Below are 23,995 nucleotides of genomic sequence, written 5' to 3' on the forward strand. Positions count from 1 at the left end.
AATTGTACTCAAGTTGACTTCTAATAATGGCAAAATCTAACAGCTTAAAACACTTAATACTGTTGACATTTCTGGTTAACCTTGTTATAAATCCCAACATTTGTAAGCCCTTGTTAGACATTTATCCGTAATAATTGTTGTAACCCTCGCGTACCGGAGGGGGTTATAGACATCCCCAAACGAGAGTTTTATGCGATATCTTTGTTGTTTTTTACATCAAATACTCTATAATTTAGTTAATCCTAGAAAAAAACATTTGTAATCCCTTGTTAGATATATATCCGTAATAATTGTTATAACCCTCGCGCACCAGAAGGGGTTATACACATACCCCAAACGAGAGATTTATGCGATATCTTTTTTGTTTTTTACATCAAATACTCTATAATTTAGGTAATCCTAGAAAAAAGTATTTTATATTCGCCGTTACTATTTTTTAAGATATTAACTAACTAACCATCACGCCGTTTCTCAGCAGGGGTAGGCAGAGAGGACGGACCGCCAAACAACTCGGTCTTGGCACACATTTCTTTTTTAAGATATTAAAAATGTAATATCTAGCATATGTGAGCGAAATTACCCTAAATGGCACCATGGTGATTGGTGTGAGGGACTTTATTAAAAATCAACTCGTAAATTAACTTTGACATTTTTAAACATCGTGATGACGGTTTAGGTTTTGCAAGACACGTATCTCTATTAAAATCCTGGACAAAATGTGTAATATTGGTGATAGATGATATTAATGGGTTCCAATTATGTCCCCTGCGTGTGAACTGTATGTAAATTTCTCTAATAAACAATAAATAAATAAATAGGCCTTAATATAATTTATTTTAAATTAATTACTATTCATTATCATAAACACCTCATACCTCGATTTATGTCAGGTCTTATACCCCTTAATGAGTTTAATAACTCATGGGAATACAACATCGTTTGTTGTATGTTTAAAAAAAAAAAAAAAAAAAAACCTAGTATTCATTCAACTATTACTACACTAGTAGATATTTCTTTTAATTATGTATTGTTTAACTGCACTTCTATTGACAACTGTATCACTTGCAATAATATTTTTGTGTACACATTACTTGTTTTGTAATCACTCTATTGTAAAAGCCATTATGGCGTTTAAATAAATAATAAATAAATAAGTGACCTTCCAGGTACTTACCGGGTCATGTATATTATCTATACATCTACATTCGTCGCAGCATCAAGTTAACTGGTCGAATGCATTGTACGTATAGTTTTTTATTAGTGATCGACGAACCGGGCGGTGGATGCAATCTGTTAGCCAAAGTTGATATCGTAGCTTGTCCAGTCTATGGTTAGTAATAAGATAGAGCATTGTAGAAACATATTTCATATTTGTACCGCGCCCTTGAGGTGATTTTTCACAAAAATGGCGCTATTCAAGTCATCAAAATATAATTATTAGCTATGATTATGACCTATATAAAAGGACTGAGTAGAAAGCTCGTCACAAAACCCATAAATTTCCTGAGTATCCTGAAATATCGGCCCATATATTAAATATAAAAACTTGTAATATTTCCTACATAGGCCCAATAATAACTAAATGGTTGATTGGACTGGGTAGAGGAGAAACTGATAAAATGTTAAAAAACGTCACATAATAAATAGACATAGTATAGACGGTTCCATGATAACTCAACACAGTGACAATTCAACACACTTTTAAAAAGTGAAATAAAGTCATTAGAAACGATGAAAAAAAATTTTTTTTTAACCTAACCTAACCTAACCTACTAACCCAGTTAATAAAGTTTTTGTTTCATCACTTTCCATGACTTTATATAACTTTTTAAATATGTGTTGAATTATCACTGTGATGATTTATCCGGTCACCAGTATAGACATAGACTAATCACACACTATATGTATCTTCCATTATTCTAATTATTGCTCATACACAATTGAAACATACACAACAGCTCAAGTTCGACTCTATCATAAGATTGTAACGATTGAACATCACAAATTAAAACATTAATGAGATATATTATAGACATAGACAAATCACACACTTACTTTCACATATTTTTGGTTCCTTGGAACGGGCAATTTGTTTAGTTAGGAACCAATAATTTCGACCTGATAACATACAATAATCTATAATCACTAAAAATATTTTAATTATATCTTGTATCATATTGTACTGTGTGTAAATCTAAAGGAATAAATAAATAAAAATAAATAAATATAGCAAAGTGCATAAATTTGAGCAAGTCGAACTCCGAGTTGAGGCGCTTCATTACGCTATAAATTCCTCGACGTTGTGACTGATGACTGATGATGCGTGAAGAAGTGATATAAAAACCTAAACTCCGTGGGACTGTGAGGTAGTGGAATGGCGTGAGTGATGCTGAGAAATGCGGAAATTACGGAGCTGAAGGTATGCAGATCAGATCTCAGGCGAGGAGGTAACCGTATGTCAGGCACGTAACATCGTACACACTTTAATAAAATAATGTGTTTTTAGCGAAGAAGTCACTATACATTCTGTTATCTCTATATTACCTGTAATGCCACATTCCTTGTGCTGGAGAACAAACCACAATATGTACAACTTTAACAGTTAGTAGACCTCCAGTCTAAAAATGTGTTTTTTCTTTATTTATGAAATACATGGTATTTAATTGACATTTACAAGACGTTGATACATAGAATCACCACACCATACTAGGGCAGTAGTTTAATGGTGACCAATACATTATAGTTATTTTGTATAAAGTGTAAACAATATAATGTAACATTTTGGGCCTTACTAATAAACGTGTTTTAAACTCTTCTTCTTCTTCAATGGCGCTACAGCCCATTTCGAGCCTTGGCCTCCTTTAACATGAGCCTCCACCGCCCTCTGTCCTCGGCCGTCGTCTTCCAATCTGCAACATGGAGTAGTCCTCTGGCATCTTTCCTGACATCTTCCTCCCATCTCAGCCTAGGTCTGCCCGCCTTTCGTTTGCCTCCCGGGTGTCCTGTTAGAACCTGTGTTTTAAACTCTACACAACCGATAACCAACCCTTAACGTAGAGTAATGGTTGTTTCACAGCTGCAAAAAATCAAAAAACACGCCCAATCAATATCGAAATTTCCTCTGAAAGTATAAGCTTCTTAAGTAGGTACTTAAACACCTATGTACTTAATTGATAAACACTTCGATTTCACTTTTGAAAAAAGAATTTTCACTGAACCATTAAAACGGCCACCATCTTGAAACCGGAACCTGAACTTACCAAACAAATTAACAGACGTATAAAATGCCAAATGGTAGCTTTAAAAAAAGCTTCGCGGCGCTCAATAAATACGCCCAAAAAGACTTAATTGATAAACACTTCGATTTCACATTCGATAAAAGAATTTTCACTGAACCATTAAAACGGCTACCATCTTGAAACCGGAACCTGAACGTACCTCAAAAATTAACAGACGTATAAAATGCCAAATGGTAGCTTTAAAAAAAGCTTCGCGGCGCTCAATAAATACGCCTAAAAAGGGCAAAGAGAATTTTCAACTTTTTCTATAACTTAGCTTTTTAAAATTATAACTTGATTGTTGTTCTTTAAACGTTGTATTCATAATGTCAAATAAAAAATCGTAACAATAAGAAAAGATCACATTTTTACATTCAAATAAAAATCTTTACTCAGTTGTAAACTGAGAAAAAAACAATACATACCCTTTGCAATAACATCGAGCAATAATAGTGAATCAAAATACGCAACAACCGTTTCAATTAATTGTCATGGTATTTATTTAGTTTATTGCGCATTGCAAAATTAATTACCGCGAAAATACGCAAAACACGTTCATTATAAATTATAATTGATCAGGCGTTTTAGACGCTGGGCTTATTATCGAGCCAATATACCAACAATTAACAGCCATTCTTGTAAATTAATGTAAATAGTATCCTCACAGTGGCAATACGTTAATTTTACAGCCATCCATCATAATTTAGGTAAGTCACCTCATGCAGCTGTGCCAATAGTCAATAGAGCAGGAGCGAAGAACCTATTTACTTCATTATTTTTCATAGCCTTCATAAAACGGTCGTTTACCAAAATATTACAGAGATGTAGAACAAAAAAGCTACGGTACAAGGAAATGGTAAAAAATATACATAAACAAAAACATAGTTGTGTCATGTGTATTATACAGGGTTTTCCAATAAGAGGTGTTATTTTGATATTCAACCGTAGAAGATCAATGGTTTCATTTCTTGTGTGGCACGTAGCGCCGTCTTGTTGAAAGTAAACGTTGTCCAGATCAATACCATCCAATTCCGGCCATAAATCATTAATCATCTCTCGATAGCGAACCATTCACCGTAACTGTTGCTCCAGCCTCATTTTCGAAAAAATAAGTTCCAATGACTCCGCTGGACCATAAACCGCACCAAACAGTCACACGTTGAGGATAGAGAGGCTTTTCAACAATAATTCTTGGGTTTTCCGAGCCCCAGATGCGACAATTTTGCTTGTTGGGGCCTCATCACTCAAGATGATTTGCATTTGATTCACTCAAGTGAATTTTAATGATTTCAATGAGTTGTCGAAGCGTGTATTGTTCCATTTTTGTTAATGGCGTAGTTTCTACTTGTCAAATGTCAAAAAATGACAGCTCCAAAAGTAACATCTACCGAAATAGCGGGCTGTTCAAAATAACAGCTCTTATTGGAAAACCCTGTATTCACAAAAATAATGTTACATAATTTATAGAAAGTATAGTTATTATTTCAACTAATTTTATACTTAATAGACTTATCAAGTGCCAAGTATGGGTGAGCTCTTACACTAATCAATGATATTACACTTCCCTTGATCACTGTTATTTTGTAAGATATCTTGTTCAGTTGCGGAGTTGTAAAAGTAAACACGAGTATGTATGTGAAATCTTTAGTAATCTTCTTCTGCTTTTTGAACGCTTATAACGGAGCCTTAATAATTAACAAAAATCTCAAAGCACTGAAAATCAAAGTGTGTGTCAAACATGCACGTAATGACATTATTGTGTTCCGACTGTTCATAACGTCATAACTAGAAAAGGTCGATCGGAAAACACGACAAATCAGACGCATACAAAGGTCATAGTATTTACGAATATTTTAGACCATTCGATAAATTGTCTGTAAGTCAACGGACAACGCAACATCGTTTAACCGTTGAGTAAGTTTAATTTGTAATATAGTGCAGTGAAAAAGATTTTGACTGACCTGGAAAATTTATTGAGATTGAATAACAAACATAGGTATGAGTTTTATTGAAAGTATGAGTTTTATTGAAGGCATGAGTTTTATTGTAGGTATGAGTTTTATTATAGGTACGCTTTTTATTGTAGGCATGAGTTTTATTGTAGGTAAGAGTTTTATTGAAAGTATGAGTTTTATTATAGGTACGCTTTTTATTGTAGGCATGAGTTTTATTGTAGGTAAGAGTTTTATTGAAAGTATGAGTTTTATTGAAGGCATGAGTTTTATTGTAGGCATGAGTTTTATTGTAGGTATGAGTTTTATTGTAGGTATGAGTTTTATTGAAAGTATGAGTTTTATTATAGGTACGCTTTTTATTGTAGGCATGAGTTTTATTGTAGATATGAGTTTTATTTTAGGTACGCGTTTTATTGTAGGTATGAGTTTTATTGTAGGTGTGCGTTTTATTGTAGGTATGAGTTTGTTGTAGGTATGAGTTTTATTGTAGGTATGAGTTTTACTGTAGGTATGAGTTTTATTGTAGGTATGAGGTTTATTGTAGGTATGAGTTTTATTGTAGGTATCAGTTTTATTGTAGGCATCAGTTTTATTGTAGGTATGAGTTTTGTTGTAGGTTTGAGTTTTGTTGTAGGTATCAGTTTTATTGTAGGTATAAGTTTTATTGAAAGTATGAGTTTTATTGAAGGCATGAGTTTTATTGTAGGCATGAGTTTTATTGTAGATATGAGTTTTATTTTAGGTACGCGTTTTATTGTAGGTATGAGTTTTATTGTAGGTGTGCGTTTTATTGTAGGTATGAGTTTGTTGTAGGTATGAGTTTTATTGTAGGTATGAGTTTTACTGTAGGTATGAGTTTTATTGTAGGTATGAGGTTTATTGTAGGTATGAGTTTTATTGTAGGTATCAGTTTTATTGTAGGCATCAGTTTTATTGTAGGTATGAGTTTTGTTGTAGGTTTGAGTTTTGTTGTAGGTATCAGTTTTATTGTAGGTATAAGTTTTATTGTAGGTATCAGTTTTATTGTAGGTATCAGTTTTATTGTAGGTATGAGTTTTATTGTAGGTATCAGTTTTATTGTAGGTATCAGTTTTATTGTAGGTATGAGTTTTATTGTAGGTATGAGGTTTATTGTAGGTATGAGTTTTATTGTAGCTATTAATTTATTGTAGGTATGAGTTTTATTGTAGGTATGAGTTTATTGTAGGTATGAGTTTTATTGTAGGTATGAGTTTATTGTGGGTATGAGTTTATTGTAGGTTTATAGTGTCTGTACGACCCGGCGACACTTAATCGTTTTTTTTTATGTTTGAACGCATTGATGTTTTTTCTTTTCTTTTTTTTTAAATTTGTGTTCTAATGAATTAATACAAAATATTTCAGAAATCATAACTCCTTTATTCACCACGAACCAAAAGCAAACCTTTTTCTTTTTTCCAACAAAATATTAATGTTTTTTTAAAGGAATGCGAATCTTGGAAGCGGAAATTAACCCACTTTCCGATATCCGATCGAGCTGAAACTCGGCAGATTGATTCGTTGTCGATAACAATGCACTGTATAGAGTGTGTATGTGATTGCCACCAAAAGTTGATGGAATGCATTGTCATCGATTCATTACCAACAAAATTGAAATTCAAATAGATGTATTTCTAAGGAACCTTCTCTTGGATTCTGCTTCGTGACATATAAAGAGAGATATAATTCACATTATACCAAGTAAAAAAATCTAAATTTGCTCTTAGGTTTGCAACCCCTGTATTAAGAGTGTCTGCAACATTTCTCTATTGAAACTGAATAATTCGATTATTGAACGCTGGCTTCGGATTAGAGTGAGTTAAGTTGGAAAATTATAGAAAAGCGGGGAGGCTAAGCTCATTGATTTAATAAACCCATAATAATACGGTGTAATTAATAGAATTACCTACTAGTGATTAATTCCGCCGGCCATTGCCATATATAATATGTATCAAACATTTAAAAATACAGAATTCCCGGTTACAAATAACCTGACAATATTTGAAAATCTCCCACTACCATCACAGTAAGCTGAAAATTTTGCTTGTGTCTTGTGGGGGACTTAGCCAGTCGAGAAACTGAACGACACCTGGGTGGCACACAGAAGCAATGCCAATTCACACTTACAAAAATGTAAATGTAATTTTATTGTCCGATGATATTTTTTTTCTTAAATAGAAAAATCACGCGTCGACACTGGATACGCCGTTACAGCACAGCGGGTCTCGCGACACGCACTTCGTCTCGTTTCAGCAACATTGGACATACTATACAGAGCGCGTATCACGTGATCCATTGCGACGTCTGGCAGTGTCATGGAAAATGACATTTACAAGTTAAACTCCAAATATGCTCAGGAACCGCTGGTTAAAATTCTTCTGGTACGTGCTGATGTACTCTGTAGAAGTAATCATTTTTTTGTATTTTTTATGTGACACCTCACAAGAGCGTCCCTGCCTGTGCAGTGTACAGACAGGGGAACTATGACACCACCCGGTTGGGCGGCGTTGTGAGGCGGAATAAGGTAGGGGCTGTAGGAAGGGATTTGTTAATGGGGGCCTTGAAGAGGTTCGGATTATAGGAGGGAGGAAAAACAGATGCCGGTAGCTCGAATCAAATCATAATCGAAATTAGTATTATTTTAGGTTTTCTGTAAGATTATGAAGGAAACGGTAAAACGAGCGTGGAGAAATAACAGTCGGTGTTCACAGTCGATATCCGCTGCATGATTGCGAGTCTCTTTTATAGGTATTTTTATAAAGCACTCATGTGCCCACAGGACATAATATGGTGGTGACATATCTACCTACCTAGTTCCTCTAATTATACATTATACAAGTATTACTGATTTATTCTTGCTGCAGAGTCTCCATCTTCTATCTTCGTATCACTTGTTCCTATACTTCATTTTATTTAACTTAATTTCACTTATTTTTGTAATATTTATATTTTTGTAATACCTGCATCAACTGTAAATCGCCCCTGAGGTGATATCTCACAAAAGCGGCGCTATAAAAATTGTCTAATAAATAAATACATTAAAAATAAATTTGTATTTTACTCAAAGTTTATCACGAAACCTATCAATTCTTTCGTTAATGGCCTGCAATCCCGTTTTTAATCGAATTACGAATAATTTGAAGAAATTCTTAATAAATAGCAATACTCATTTTTCTCCGGGTACAATACAGGGGAGCTCTTAAATTTTATATATTCAGAAAGCCTTTTCGTAAAATGTTCCTTGTATCTTATAAGCCTAAGCCAATATTTACAGTGCACGGGAATTCTGCATTTGTGCAATCGCCTACTGCAGCTGGGCAATCTTTACTTTACGTCTTACTAAACAATCCTAATTAACTAATCGAAGAAGCACACTGAACTGAACCGTGAGGTCCTTGGATGGAGGTCACTGGATCAACATCAGGCAAAGTGCAAATTAAAATGTATTCAAGTGTTTTTTTGTCACGTAGGTATTGGACAATACTGTTAAAATTAAAAATGGTATATTTAAGTATTTGTAAATACCATTGACTAAATACAACATATCAATGGTAGGTACACAATATTTGCACTTTGTTCAGCACTGGAAGCATTGTTAACTGTTATGTACAAAAAATGAATGAATACGAAGGTATACCTTAGTAATTATTTTCGCCCAAGTTTGTCTGTCTGTTCCGTTATCTAATTAACCACCTAGCGATGAGTCGTTCATGAGTGAGCCGCACAATTAAGCTAGTTCTTTTTGGTGAGCCGTATTCGTACGACTCCCGGTAAACCGTACCACGGCTCAATTGAAAGGTTACTCTTTTTTATCAGAAGATACGAGGCGGCGCACAGTGGGTTGAAAATCGCCTTTCATAGACATAGAGACTTGAATTTTCAAGGGTAAATTGTAAACTGGACAAAGCATATGTAAAGCATTTAAGCATTAAAATGAATCATCAATTTTTTCAACTTTTAAGATTTAAAAAAATAAAGCGCAAGTTGCGCCACAATACGAGGTATGTCAAAAGATACAAATAAATAGTAGTATGTAGTAGTAGTGTGTAAGGATATAATGGCCAACCTTATGATTCCAGAGATAGCCTCATTTTTAATGTCAGTGCCATACAAATTTTTCTTTAAAAAATGATAACTCCTTTATTTGTACACGCAATTGCTTCATACAAAATTTTATAGCGATTCCATTTCTAACCCAAAAAATACCCTTGAAAATTCAAGTCTCTATGTCTATGAAAGGCGATTTTCAGTCCACTGTGCGGCGTACCGATACCAAGAGTCGTACGATCATTTAGACGCTTACTCTGGGAGCTGGGAGCCGTATCGGGCGAGTCGTATCGGGCGAGCGCAGTATTCTCATTGTTCATACGCTCTGAGTAACGACTCCCGTTCGTTGAACCGTCGTTCAATTGAGTCAACTATATGAGCCGTACGAAAGTATTTATTTATTTTTTTATTAACAATATAAAGTTTTTTTACAGTTTTTTTTTCCGATATCTGTCTCACTAGGATAAACCAGTGTCGAGACAGACGTATTGAGTACATAACTTAATGTTTACATATTATTTGATACATTATAATATTTCATAACATAAATGACAATGTGAAAATGATAAAAAATAAATAATAATAATAATAAATGATAAATTGGTTAATCAGCATCTAGTACATAATTATGAGGGGATATTTATACAATTTTTGATCTTGGATCTGTCTTGGCTGATGATCCAAGACTTGATGTCTGTTTTATATTTCGAAAAAATTTCGTTCAGTCTAATGGCTAGTGGGAGAGCATTATATAGTCTTGTTGCAAAACATCTAAAATTTCTCTGGCCAAAAGTTGTTTTAGCGAAAGGGATTTGCAAGAGATTGTGTCCTTTGGTTCTAGTATCACGAGCAGTTTGGACATTGTCGAAAGTAGTTTTGTGTTTGAAGAGGTATGCTAGTATGTTTTTGGCATAAAGTTGCCTAATGTTCATAACACAGATTTTCCTAAAGATTTCATCCGATTATTATTGAGCTGGTACCGTGGCTCCCGCTGTTAACTCTTGACAGGCCAAGATACCAAACGTCTGTAACCAAGTGGGTCTTCCGACGACCCCATGCATTTTTCTGTCTTACGGGCTTTTAAACTATAGAAATCCCAATTATTAATGGTAACTTATGTATTTGCGCAGGAATACGTAAGATACCAAAATGATATGTCAAGCATTTAAGGAGGGTAGTGATTTTGGGTACTACCTACTCCTCCACTTGGCTGCGGGATAGTTAATAAAAGTAGTCGTGACTCACCGCTACACCACAGTGTTGCGTTTGTGCGAATGTTTGCACTCTTTAGGTCGGTATAGGCGTTTGAGGCCTAAAAGTCATTGTTCGCCATCAGTGTATCCCGATTTCGGCCTGAAACAAGTTACCACACCGCACAAAAGAGAGATTTATTTATCAAATGCCGTAATAAACTAATTACCCCCGTTATCATGTGGAACACCAGAACAGTAGCAATAATATTTTCTCCGTAACAATATACAATATCTAATAAAAAGTTTCCCAGGCCCCGCTGTCTACCGCGCGATCTCTCCGCTCTTCGTGGATCATCTTTCTTTCACTACAAGTACAATACCTGCAACGCCGATAGATTGTGATTGTTATTTTACGGCTTTGCATCGAACTCAATGCAGTAAGGTCATTGCACAGATTGTTCGGATGATAGCCAACCTCCGATAGGAGAGGGGACCAGAATAACAGGAATAATAGTGGTTACTAGTTATATTACCCGGCTAAGTTCGAGTTTTAACACTATTTGTGCAAAATCTGTTGTCATATTGATGTTAAAAAAAATTGAGCTAACTTTTGTCTTTTTTTGGTTGTTTCACAAAATTTCAACAAATCATCAAGTTTTTCATAGTTCATTCAAGTTATATAAAGGTTCTATTAGAGTTTTGTTATTATGTCGTTATTGGTCAGCTGTTTCACTTATCTGAAATAGTAACAGAACTTGAATAGAACTTTCACAGAACTTGAAAATTAAATTTGATGAATTGTTCAAATTTTGTGAAACAGCCCGTTCTTTAAGTTAAGCTCTTATTTTTGAACGCTTGTAACGGAGCCTGAATTTTGTAAGCTGAAAAAACTTGCAGAGAGTAAAAACATGTAAATTTCCAGGTTTAAAGGTTAATATTAGCTTCGCATTTCTTTCGGAACTACTCATTCGTTATTTGCTATAACCATACATGGTTTTTATAAAAAAAAATTTCAATGTGATCATTAAAAAATTAAGAGATGCAACGGAAACAGAAATACCACAAATTTTTGTATAATCTAGAAAGGAAAATGGTCACAAACCGAGAGATTAAAAAAAGATACCATTGGCTTCTGCCGATTCGATTTCCTGTGAGTTAGAGATAAGCAAGGGAGACCAGGAACGAGAGTGACAGTGGACAGTTGTAACAAACGCAATACTAAATCATTATTTTTCGATTAATATCTATTACGAATTGAAGCTTTTCCTGTATTTTTCCTTTTTCTCAGAATAAAATTTGTTAGTTACTTTGTAAAAAATATGTGTAAAGTAATTATTTTTTCATTAGAAATGTTTGAACGCATATATAAGAAACGACTTACGACGAAACAAACGAAATCAATATTACGGCTTAGATTATTTGTGACATACCCTTGATCAACTTTTTTGTTAATGTTTATTATTCACCAAATAAATAAAAACCACTTTTGCGTTTGATATCGAGCGTTTCTAGACTCTGTTTGCCAAGCGATTTTTATGCCTGTTACCTATATTCGTTCCGATATAAGACACATTGAGAATATAATCATTTTTGGCTTGTGGCTTTTTCTTATTGGTGTTGGCGAGAGGAATAAAAAAATAAATAAGGAGGGCGAAAATTGAGTGTTTGGAAGGGTAAATATAATCGATATTCATGTTTTAGCCAATGTTTTGACTTATGTACTGACGTAATTTTATTGTCATTTTTTATCGCGAATACCGGATAAGAGTCCCAACTGTTTGGAGCCAGTGAGACTATGGCATCCCCAATTGGGGTGTGTTGTGTGGGTGAAGGTAGATAGAAGGGGAAGAGATGGGGAGGAGGAAGGTGGGGGAATATATTGGCTATTCAGATATCACTAAACACGGCTAAATCCATTTTATTTATTTTTATTTTTTTTATTTAACGGCAATATAGGGTAACGTAAAAATGATACAATATTAAGTAAAAAAAGATATAAAGTGATGTAGTTTGTTCTCAGTCCTTCTCACTAGGTATTCCTGTTCCGAGGCAGACTGTAGTTTGTTGTATTTGTGTTGATCGTGATTTCCTCATCTTCTAATTTGTTGGTTCCCACAAAATATAAAATATATGAAGCGAAAAGTATTTATGTTTGTTGTCTGTAGGTTGCGTTGGGGTTACTTCATAAATTTAATGATTTCCTCATCTTCATGTTTAGTTAGACATAATTTGATGTCCTTTTTAAACTTTTCTCTATCCTTGGTGTTTTTAATTTCAATAGGAAGGGCATTATATAATTTTATAGCATGGAAATAGTGGTTTTTCTGGCCGAAAGATGTATTTAATTTTGGAATGTTTGGTAGATTTGAGGATTTAGTTCTTGTAGTGTAGGTGTGTTGTTCAGCAAGGTGTTCATATTTTTCTTTAAAATTGAGTAGTGCATTTTTTGAGTACAGTTTTATAATGCTGAACACGTTAAATTTTAAAAAATTTCTTTTGATGGAGTCTTTATGGGTACTTTCAGGATTATTTTTATTATTACTTTTTGTGTTTTAACGAGCTCCTTCATGTGAAAGTTTGAGGTGTTTCATGTTACTTTTCAATGCTGATTGGTGGCCTTACACCAGTGCGATACTGAGAGTATCTTCCACTCTGGAATGTGCCGCTAGTGTACTATATATATTATTTTAAATTAATAAATAGTGAAATTACACAAATTCATCAAATAAAATGCGTGCTGAATATAAAATTTAACCATTGGGGCGTAAAATATTTACACGGTTGTAAATATTTTATATTATATTAACACAATGATACAACCGACCCAGTTTTTTTTACTGACAGAAAATTACCCTTCCCTACAGTTACTGTACAGACAAGGGCGCTTTTGTGAGGTATCACACATAATTTATTTATTTAAACATTAATGAATCTGAATTAATTATTTCACTCGTAAAACACATAAACAGTCCAATTCTTCTGACGTCAATGGTGGTACATTTAGACTTTATTCAGCCGTGCACAACTGACCCGTGTCATTTATATAGTAGTTAAATAGTACAGGGTTTTCCAACAAGAGGTGTTACTTTGAATAACCCGCTATTTCGGTAGATGTTACATTTGAAGCTGTCATTTTTTGACATTTGACAAGTAGAAACTACGCCATTAATAAAAATGGCTTCGTCAACAAGTAAAATTGTCGCATCTGGGGCTTGGAAAACCCAAGAGTTATTGTTGAATAGCCTCTCTATCCTCAACGTGTGACTGTTTGGTGCGGTTTATGGTCCGGCGGAGTCAATGGACCTTACTTTTTCGAAGATGAGGCTGGAGCAACAGTTACGGTGAATGGATTGCGCTATCCAGAGATGATTAATGTTTTTTTATGGCCGGAATTGAATGGTATTTATTTATTTATTACACGCCCTAATGGGCTTTTACACACAAAGTTCAATAGTTGAGTATCACAGTTATTATAAATTCTACAAAATTAAAACAATAAAGGAAACATAATACAACGAAAAAAGAAAAAATATTAAATGTTACAACAAAAGCATATAATAAAATAAGATACATTAGTAAAAATGATAAGAAGTCTCACATAAATAGATATTCAAAATAAAAAATAAAAATATATATATATTGCGGAAATTATAGATGTCTATTTGTGTCTCGATATATAAAAGAATTGAAATAAACAATATTTATATTGATTATTTTTAAGATGAAATATATCTCCCAGATCAGAATATTTATTACCGAAACTATGAAGTCTTTGAAAGAAAGGTACTTCGAAGAATCTTAGGAGCGGTGCGAGAGGGAGAGGCATGGAGAATCCGCCACAATAAGGAGCTATATGACATCTACCAAGCTCCCAGACTCTCTACTCATTTACGGCTCCAAAGACTAAGATGGGCCGGACATGTGCACCGAATGCCAAGCACACGTGTACCAAAGAAGGTTCTAACAGGACACCCGGGAGGCAAACGAAAGGCGGGCAGACCTAGGCTGAGATGGGAGGACGATGTCAGGAAAGATGCCAGAGGACTACTCCATGTTGCAGATTGGAAGACGACGGCCGAGGACAGAGGGCGGTGGAGGCTCATGTTAAAGGAGGCCAAGGCTCGAAATGGGCTCTAGCGCCATTGAAGGAGAAGATGAAGTCTTGGAATCGGGGAATTTCGATAAGACAGTTTCCTGGTGTTGTATTGATCTGGACAAGTTTTACTTTCAACAAGACGGCGCTACGTGCCACACAAGCAACGAAACTATTGATGTTTTGCGATTGAATATCAAAAAAACACCTCTTATTGGAAAACCCTGTAGTATGTAGTTCAGTAGACACTAAAGTATGTGTGTTGGTTTTTATTACCCTTTTTCCTGGCTTCCTGAATAGGTAAAACAAGCTATAACTAGTTCAACCAATTACGCACCTAGATCATTATGATCGCAGGACAATGGCGTCGCGATGCCTTCACTAGATTACGTCTTTATTTTAGTCTTCACCCGATTGTTACGTTACCGACGATTACGATTTCTTACCGAAACCGGCTTAGGCCATTCGTACACGGAGATACTTACAAGTGACTCGAGTTTCGTGCGCGTAGCATACGCGCCGCTCATCAGTATCTGCCATGCTATTTCGCTACGCGACGCGTCGACTGTGGGTTTGGCGTCAGTTGCACGCTACTGACAGTGCTGGTAGCACGCTACGCGAGTTCCATTCGCGTCTGCTACTCGTTTGACACAAATGACGTCCAACATGATTTGAATGTTACATTTTGTTCTGGAGGTGGGAACATATACATATTTATATAATTATGTATAATTTACCGGAATACATTAGAAAGGATTAAGGCGATGCACTACGTCGTGTAATATTTTAAATCAAGCCGCTATCAATAACACTCCTTACGTAGATGGCGATAGAGTTTGAATTCCCGCTTAACACCATCCGCCTGTTTTGATTTATGCAAGAAAAAAACATGGCCAAAAAGTGCCTTTTATTTTATTTTGTGGATGTTTAGGCATAAATATTTAATTTTTTTCCGATCATTTTATAAATAACTTAATTTTCCACATTATACAATAAAATCATAACCGAAAATGGGTTCGTAAGTAGGAGATTTTGAACTTTAGAGCTGTTTTCATTGGCCTCATACATTATTTTTTTCTGGGCTTATAAAAAGATTCATGTAAGAAATACTCGATTACCTCAAAGGCCAAGATGTATTATATTTAATTAAAGCATCTGAAACATTTGTAGGCGACCAAATTTTCAAACCAAAAACACATGATTTTGCATTACTACGTAGTGCATCGCCTTGAGCGAAGAAGGCGTGGATTGTTGGAAAGAATAGTCCTTTTGACACCATTCTGATGTAGTTCCTTGGCGTCGACGAATGCCGTACAATTAACGTTTATTTCGTTAATTTTACGGGTGAACTCAAAATCTTCTTTTAGATCGTTTTTATGTTTGTAATTATAAAGAAGAATAATATTATTGTCTTCGTCGCTAGAGTCAGTTGACATCGTATTAATTCCACGGCAGCACTTGAAAAAATAAGTTCAGTATATATCACGGGAGCGCCGTGTACGATACCAGCTAAAGATTAGCATATCGGTAGGGTAATTGTGGTTGCGTCAGACTGTCAGTTTGAAAATGGCCTTGTAAGCCGAAACAGCTGTCACAATAATAAAAAACTAAAATACTTGCAGAACTTAATAATAATATTATCAAATTTAATCTAAATTAAATTTATTAAAAAAAAAAAAAAAAAAAAAAACCTCTAAGTCTTTAATTTTAAGTCGATAGGTACAATAAAAGGGTTGAGGTTTATCTGGCCACTAAACACTTGCGAGTAAAACAAAAAGTATGTATATTTAAAAGCTTACTTTTGTGTGAAAACGGGCTTTATAAAAATGCTGGCCTTTTTTAGTTAAAATAAACATATTAAAAATGTATATGTTGCCGCCCAGACACGTCTGGCAGATGTGAAACATCGAAATTAATGTTTATTGAAAAGTAAAGTTTTAATATTTTTGATAATAAAACCTTTTTTTAAATCTGTATTATTAAAATATACACAAATAAATATGTTACAAATTAAAAATTCATCATAATTTAGAATAGATCCGTTGCCAATTTTAGTGGGAATTGAAGCAAATATACCGCACAGAGTTTGGGCGGAAAGAGCCGAAGAGTTACGGGGCTGGCCGAATGAAGCGTCGTTCCGTGAAAGAGTCGGTTTTCTCCCCCTAGCCCCGCCAAAAGAAATGAGAAATTTTAACTGGAATTCCTCATTGTGATTGTTCACGAACATTCATTGCAAAGGACTGGCCGAATAATCAGGTTGGCTCGGTGACACCAAGTTTGTAGTTACGCCACTGAAATTCCAGTTGTTTAAGAATAGGACTATAAGACAGATTAATTTGGTTATTTATTATACTGGAGTTATTATTGAGGGCTTTTCTGATTTCAAGTAAACTATGTTGCAACGATTGTCCATCGTTCTACATAGGTAAGACAACTAGAAATATAAATATTAGAATCACGGAACATTTAAGATGTTTAAATAACAATAATTTTTCGGAGTTTGCCAATCATCTCATTTCCACCGATCATACTTTTAGTAAAGATACAGGGGTTAAAATTCTTCACCGTAGTAATAAAGGCAAAAAATTAGATAATTTAGAAGCACTTGAAATCAGAAAAGCCCTCAATAATAACTCCAGTATAATAAATAACCAAATTAATCTGTCTTATAGTCCTATTCTTGACATATTTCCAGTTAACCGCTCTGTTCTTCCTGGAATTCCCGTAATTACCCCTTCCACTTTGTCCACATCTCCCTCAAACACTTAACATTTTTGTATTTATGTGTCAATATTTTGTGTAGTAGATCAGTTTTAAATATTCTCCTGACGAAGGAAGGGATCTTCCGAAACCGGTAGAGTGAAAATAAAACTATCGTGGTCAAAAACAAATTTATGTGTTTTTATTATAAAGTAATTTTTATTTGAATAACAGTTGTATACTCGCATTCGCCGTATGCAGAATTTAGGTAGTGATTATAAGAAGTTTGTTGACATATTCAACGCATCAATTACTAAATATAAACAGGTCTTAGTAGAATTTATATCGGCAAGCAGAACAACAAATCTAATTAAACTGCCCAGCTCTGCTTCGAAATTATTTATTTTGGGTACTATTCCTTACAGTATTTTGTTCTTTGTGTTAAAAAAAATATATTAAGAAAATTTCGGGGACACCCAGGAAGACATAGAACGTAAAGCGAATTAAATAGATAGGGCCAATCGTTTCACTGCACATGAACAGTTCACCAAATTTTCAAAGTTAATATTCAAGTTCTGTGAAAGTTCTATGAAATTCTTACTATTCACGTTCTGTGAACAACTGGAAAATAAAGGAATAATAACAGAACTTGATACGACGAAGCATAATATTATTGTTGTTGATAGGGTTTTTGCGAATTTCTATTGCCTACGTAATTAGGTGAGCTGGATTAGTTTTGCTCCCCCCGTGTTTCACATCTCGACTCATTGGTCTGACCAAGCAAAATCTCCTAGATCACAAGTCCGGTACACTGAATCAAATCAGCCTCCTATCTTGTATAGAAACCTCCAAAAAATATTTTTATTAATTTATTAAAATTTACTAAAACATTTAAGGCGATGCCATACGTAGTAATGCAAAATCATATGTTTTTAGTTTGAAAATTTGGTCGCCTAGAAATGTTTCAGATGCTTTAATTAAATACTGCGAGTAGAATACACCTTGGCCTTTGAAATAATCGAGTATTTTTTAGAGTCTTTTTTAGAGTCTTAAGTCTTTTTATAAGCCCAGAAAAAAATAATGTATGAGTCCTATGAAAACTGCTTTAAAGTTGAAAATCTCCTACTTACGAACCCATTTTCGGTTATGATTTTATTGTATAATGTGGCAAATTAAGTTATTTATAAAATGATCGAAAAAAATTAAATATTTTTGCCTGAACATCCACAAAATAAAATAAAAGGCACTTTTTGGCCATGTTTTTTTCTTGCATAAATCAAAACAGGCGGATGGTGTTAAGCGGGAATTTAAACCTTATCGCCATCTACGTAAGGCCTGCTATCAGCTCAATTTAAAATATTACACGACGTAGTGCATCGCCTTAAAAATGAATACATCGAATAAAAAAATTAAAACATAAATTTTTGCAGAATCTCATACAAGTTATGAGTGTCCCGGCCTTGTGATGTAGGAAGGAGGTTTTGGACCAAGTCGATAAAGATCTTATATTTTTAGCTTGCATCAGCACTTGGAAACTTTGTGTGTCATGCGTCATGAGTAAATAGTGATTTTAGTAAGCCACGCAAACATCGAATAGCCCGATACAGAAATGACCAATGACCATTGTGTTGTGCACCGCGGAGTTCTGTTATGAAACATGACATTAAAATCGTGACTTTGTTATCTACAACTTTCAAATAAGATCGAATGAATCAGCTATGCGTGATCCCAGGAAGAATATACTAAGATAAGTTGTGGTGCAGGATACTACTAATGTACTAAAATACAGGGTTTTTCTATAAGAGGTGTTATTTTGAATAGCCCGCTATTTCGGTAGATGTTACTTTTGAAGCTGTAATTTTTTGACATTTGACAAGTAGAAACTACGCCATTGATAAAAATGGAACGATACACGCTTCAACAACGCATTGAAATTATTAAAATTCACTTGAGTGAATCAAATGCAAATCATCTTGAGTGATGAGGCCCATTTCCACCTCGGTGGCTTCATCAACAAGCAAAATTGTCGCATCTGGGGCTCTGAAAACCTAAGAGCAATTGTTGAAAAGCCTCTCTATCCTCAACGTGTGACTGTTTGGTGCGGTTTATGGTCCGGCGGAGTCATTGGACCTTACTTTTTCGAAAATGAGACTGGAGCAACAGTTACGGTGAATGGATTGCGCTATCGAGAGATGATTAATGATTTTTTTATGGCGGGAATTTGATGGTATTGATCTGGACAACGTTTACTTTCAACAAGACGGCGCTACCTGCCACACAAGCAACGAAACCATTGATTGAATATCAAAATAACACCTCTTATTGGAAAACCCTGTGTTTGATATTTTAAAATACCTGGTCGCATGCAGAGATGTACTTTATTTAAAATAAATACATTTCAAATGGAAATGCAAAATGCAAAATGGGTATTTTCCATTTTGCATTTTAAATGCTTTTCTCAATGCATTTTCCATTTTAAATGCTTTTTTGCAACATTCTTCCTACTATCTCCACTCATCTTTTTTTCATAAGCCCCAAATATCAATCGGTCCTCAACCTCGCTATGAGAGATAATTTACATTTGTCAAGTTGTTCTCGGGTAGAAGCCCTGGCAATTGAGTGATACCATTACAAAAAATACTGATTCAAATACTGAACATGGAGCCATGACGCTGTAATATTAAATGTTAGATAGCACTTTCTATGTTTTTACGTTGGCAACATTTATCCCGCGCAATTTTTTTGTGGTTCATAATCCGTAGTCGTGGCATTTTTTGATTTACTATCATGTAATTGTTTATTTATTTACCATCATATATTCGTTCTACATTGATGTCCATTATTAAATGACAAAACTGTTTAAAAATTTTATAATTATTTTAATTGTTTGACCCGAGAAACGATTTTGCATTTTCAATGCATTTTGAAAATAGGTATTTTGCATTTTGCATTTGAAATGCTTTTCTAAAAACCATTTTGCATTTTCAAATGGAAAAGTTTTGACCCATTTCCATTTTGCATTTCAAATGGTTTTGGGTACCCATTTTGCACATCTCTGGTCGCATGTGACTGTCAAATGGTCACATTGCGGTAACTGTCGATCAAAGCACCGCTCGTTTTGCTAATCATATTATTATCAAAGTACTGTTGTATCAGATACCAGATACATACTAATATATACTAATAAGGTATTGCTTCTTGCTTCTCGATTGATACTGCATATTCCCAGGTATTACTCTCGACTGAAATGTATTGGTTTTAACGATGTTTTCGTGGCTTTTGGGTCATTTATGCCTCCGACGGTTTTGAAAATAATCACAAGACGTTGTTTTTTTACCGGTCACCAAAAATATGTACTTTTGAGTGAGATACTATATTTACGCATGGGTCACCTAGGGCAGTGCTCCGCAACCGGTGTGCCGTGGCACACTGGTGTGCCGTGAGCCGGACACAGGTGTGCCGCGGTCAAATTCAATGTATTTGAAATTTTACAATATTTCATTAAGTATTTAATAAACAATGACAAAATATTTTTCATAATATTGTTCATTGTCTGATGATAAAAGACGTATTCACAATATATTAGAAACACTGATTAGAAAACTGTTATTGGCTGAAAAATTTGCGCTTCAGATCAACGAAACAACCGATATTAAAAATAAAGCACAGTTGATAGCTATTGTACGTTTCGTTGACGAGGACTTTATTAAAGAACATTATTTATTTTGTAAGGAGGTTCCAGAGCTAACTACCGGTGAAGAATTTTTTCAAGTAACACATGATTTCTTCAAAATGTATAATATTAAATGGAGCAATTGCATTGCTGTTTGCACAGATAGCGCTATGGCAATGACGGGTAGTAAAAAGGGTTTTGTCTCTTGTGTAAAACAATCTTTGAATCTTTGGAATACTCTGTGCAGAAATGGGAGCCAAATATGAATCCTTATTGTTTTATACTGAAATTCGTTGGCTATCCCGAGGCAAAGTTTTCGCTAGATTATTTGAGCTTCGTCACGAGGTGTGTGAGTTTCTTTTAAATCAAAATATGCCCGAACTATATCAGCACTTTGATGATAATTACTGGATAGCTAAACTTGCATACATGGCTGATATATTCGATCATTTGAATGAACTTAATAACGAACTTTGGCAGAAAGAGTTGCAAAAAGGATATTTGGAAATGTACCAAAGGACCAACCATAGTACAATTGAAAACAAACAATTAACTGTGGATCTGGCCAAACAACATTTAAGTATGTTTCAGCAGTAATTTGGTCAATATTTTTATTCCATTAATACGAAACAATACGATTGGATTCGAAATCCTTTTGCAACCAATGCAATAAATTCAACGGAAGCACTGCCTCTGCAAATTCGAGAGGAATTTACAGATTTAAATAATGACATGACATTAAAACATCACTTCTCCGAAGATCCATTAGATGTTTTCTGGATTTACATTAAAAAAGAATATCCTCGCATTTCCGTCAAAGCATTCTTAACACTACTTCCATTTTCAACGACATATTTAGGTGAGCAAAGTTTTCAACGCTTGTATTAATTAAAAATGATAAGCGGTCATGCTTAAAAGGTCTTGACCAAGAACTTCGGGTTGCGCTGTCAAATATCGAGCCGAATTTAAAACTTTTGTGTTCATTGAAACAAGCGCAGGTTAATTTAACAATTAATCACTAATTAATTTATTATTATTTTATAATAATTATTAAGATTGCGTAAAAATAAAAATGTTATAGTTATATGCATGTATGTAGGTATACTTTTCAAATAAAAAACAAAAAAAATATTGTAAAATTTGTGTATCAATTTAATACCTATACATATATTTTAGCTTTTGGTGTGCCGCGGAATTCTAGGAAGAAATTTGGTGTGTCGTAGGTGAGAAAAGGTTGCGGAGCACTGACCTAGGGAATACACCGAATTCAGTAATATAGTCCTTATTCATTTAATGAATATCATGCAACTTTCATTAGGTACCTACAAGTCCGGCCCTGTGCGGGCGCAATTGGAGCGGTCCGCTCCGAGCGCCGAACTGTCTAGGCGCCAAGGCGTTGATAATACCTAATACCTAACAGTCCTAACACATCACTCTTGAGATTATTTTTCACAAAAACGGCGCTACACAAAAATACAAATCATTCGAATATTATTGACTACAGTAATCACCTACCTAGGCGTCTTCTGGTTTCGACAAGGGGCGTCAAAACCTTATTCGCGCCATGCACCGCTCTGGCTTAGGGCCGACCCTCGGAAGGAGAGGAAGTTCTGGGAAGGAAGAGGGTGTGAGGGATGGGTAGGAATCTAGGGATTACTGTGTCCAGGAGCGACAAGGGGCGTCAAAACCTTATTCGCGCCATGCACCGCTCTGGCTTAGGGCCGACCCTCGGAAGGAGAGGAAGTTCTGGGAAGGAAGAGGGTGTGAGGGATGGGTAGGAATCTAGGGATTACTGTGTCCAGGAGCGACAAGGGGCGTCAAAACCTTATTCGCGCCATGCACCGCTCTGGCTTAGGGCCGACCCTCGGAAGGAGAGGAAGTTCTGGGAAGGAAGAGGGTGTGAGGGATGGGTAGGAATCTAGGGATTACTGTGTCCAGGAGCGACAAGGGGCGTCAAAATTTTACTCGCGTCAGGTGCCGCGTTGGTTCAGTGCAGGCCCTGGGTAACCACAGTAACTACTGCAAATTGTAGAAAAAAGAAGTTATTATAGCTATGGGAGAATTTCTTCTCCCCCATCTCATGGAATCTGTGTAAAATGAAAAAAAACATTTAAAAAAATTATGTTTAGTGTTTAAAAATATTATTATTTAATTTAAAATGGAATGTTCCAATTAAAATTGATAATAATAAAAATAACTAACTAACTAACCAACCATCACGCCGTTTCCCCGCAGGGGTAGGCAGAGAGGACAGACTGCGAAACAACTCGGTCTTGGCACACACTCCTTGCCTCATTCACGTTCATACATCGTCTCATACATACTCTTCTATTGTTCTGACTCTTGACATGGCCCGACTCAAGTATCTGATTCACTTGGTCGTGCCATGTCTTCCCCGACTTCTGCTACCATTCACATTTGCATCGTATATTCTCCTTGCACTCCTTTCTTCGCTCATTCGCTCTACATGCCCAAACCATCTAAGCGTCCCTTTCTACTTACATCATGCTTACATCAACCTTGCACTCTTTGCGGATCTCCACATTCCTCACACGATCATACATAGTTTTACCACACATACGTCTCAGGGATCTCATTTCAACAGAATTCAATCCACTTTCACAATACAATAAAAACTTTAAAAAATACTTTTATTTATGTGGTGTTTTTTTTCTTTACTTTATAACTATTTTTTTTCTAAATCCGTATAGGTAATTTATTTAGATACCGTTGTTTTCTTATTTAAATTCTCAATAATAAACTTAGGTAAAATATGGTTTTCTGTTCTTCAAAACAGGGTGTTTTTTTTTATTTTTAAATTATGGTTTTTAATTTTTGCAATATGGCATTGCTACTAAACTTATATATCGAATTTATCAATATCATTTCAGGCCACCAGGTCGCATCTGGGAAAACAAATATTTTATTATAAAATCTGTTTGAATTTTAGTACACATGCTCATAAAGATTGCAAATTACCAAAAAGTGAAGTTTTAACATTTTTTACTATAACTTGCATATTTTTCTGAAGGTTCTGC

At 34.9% G+C, this 23,995-nt stretch overlaps 1 protein-coding gene across 1 annotated transcript in view; it reads left to right on the top strand.

Moving 5' to 3' along the window:
- The window catches only part of crb (cell polarity complex component crumbs), a 135,790-nt gene that overhangs the window by 51,676 nt on the left and 60,119 nt on the right, over positions 1-23,995 (top strand). The gene's annotated exons all lie outside the window — the stretch shown is intronic.

Source organism: Hesperophylax consimilis, chromosome 19 (genome assembly GCF_061612785.1).
Source record: "Hesperophylax consimilis isolate HC1 chromosome 19, BYU_Hcon_1.0, whole genome shotgun sequence".
Lineage (NCBI taxonomy): Eukaryota > Metazoa > Arthropoda > Insecta > Trichoptera > Limnephilidae > Hesperophylax > Hesperophylax consimilis.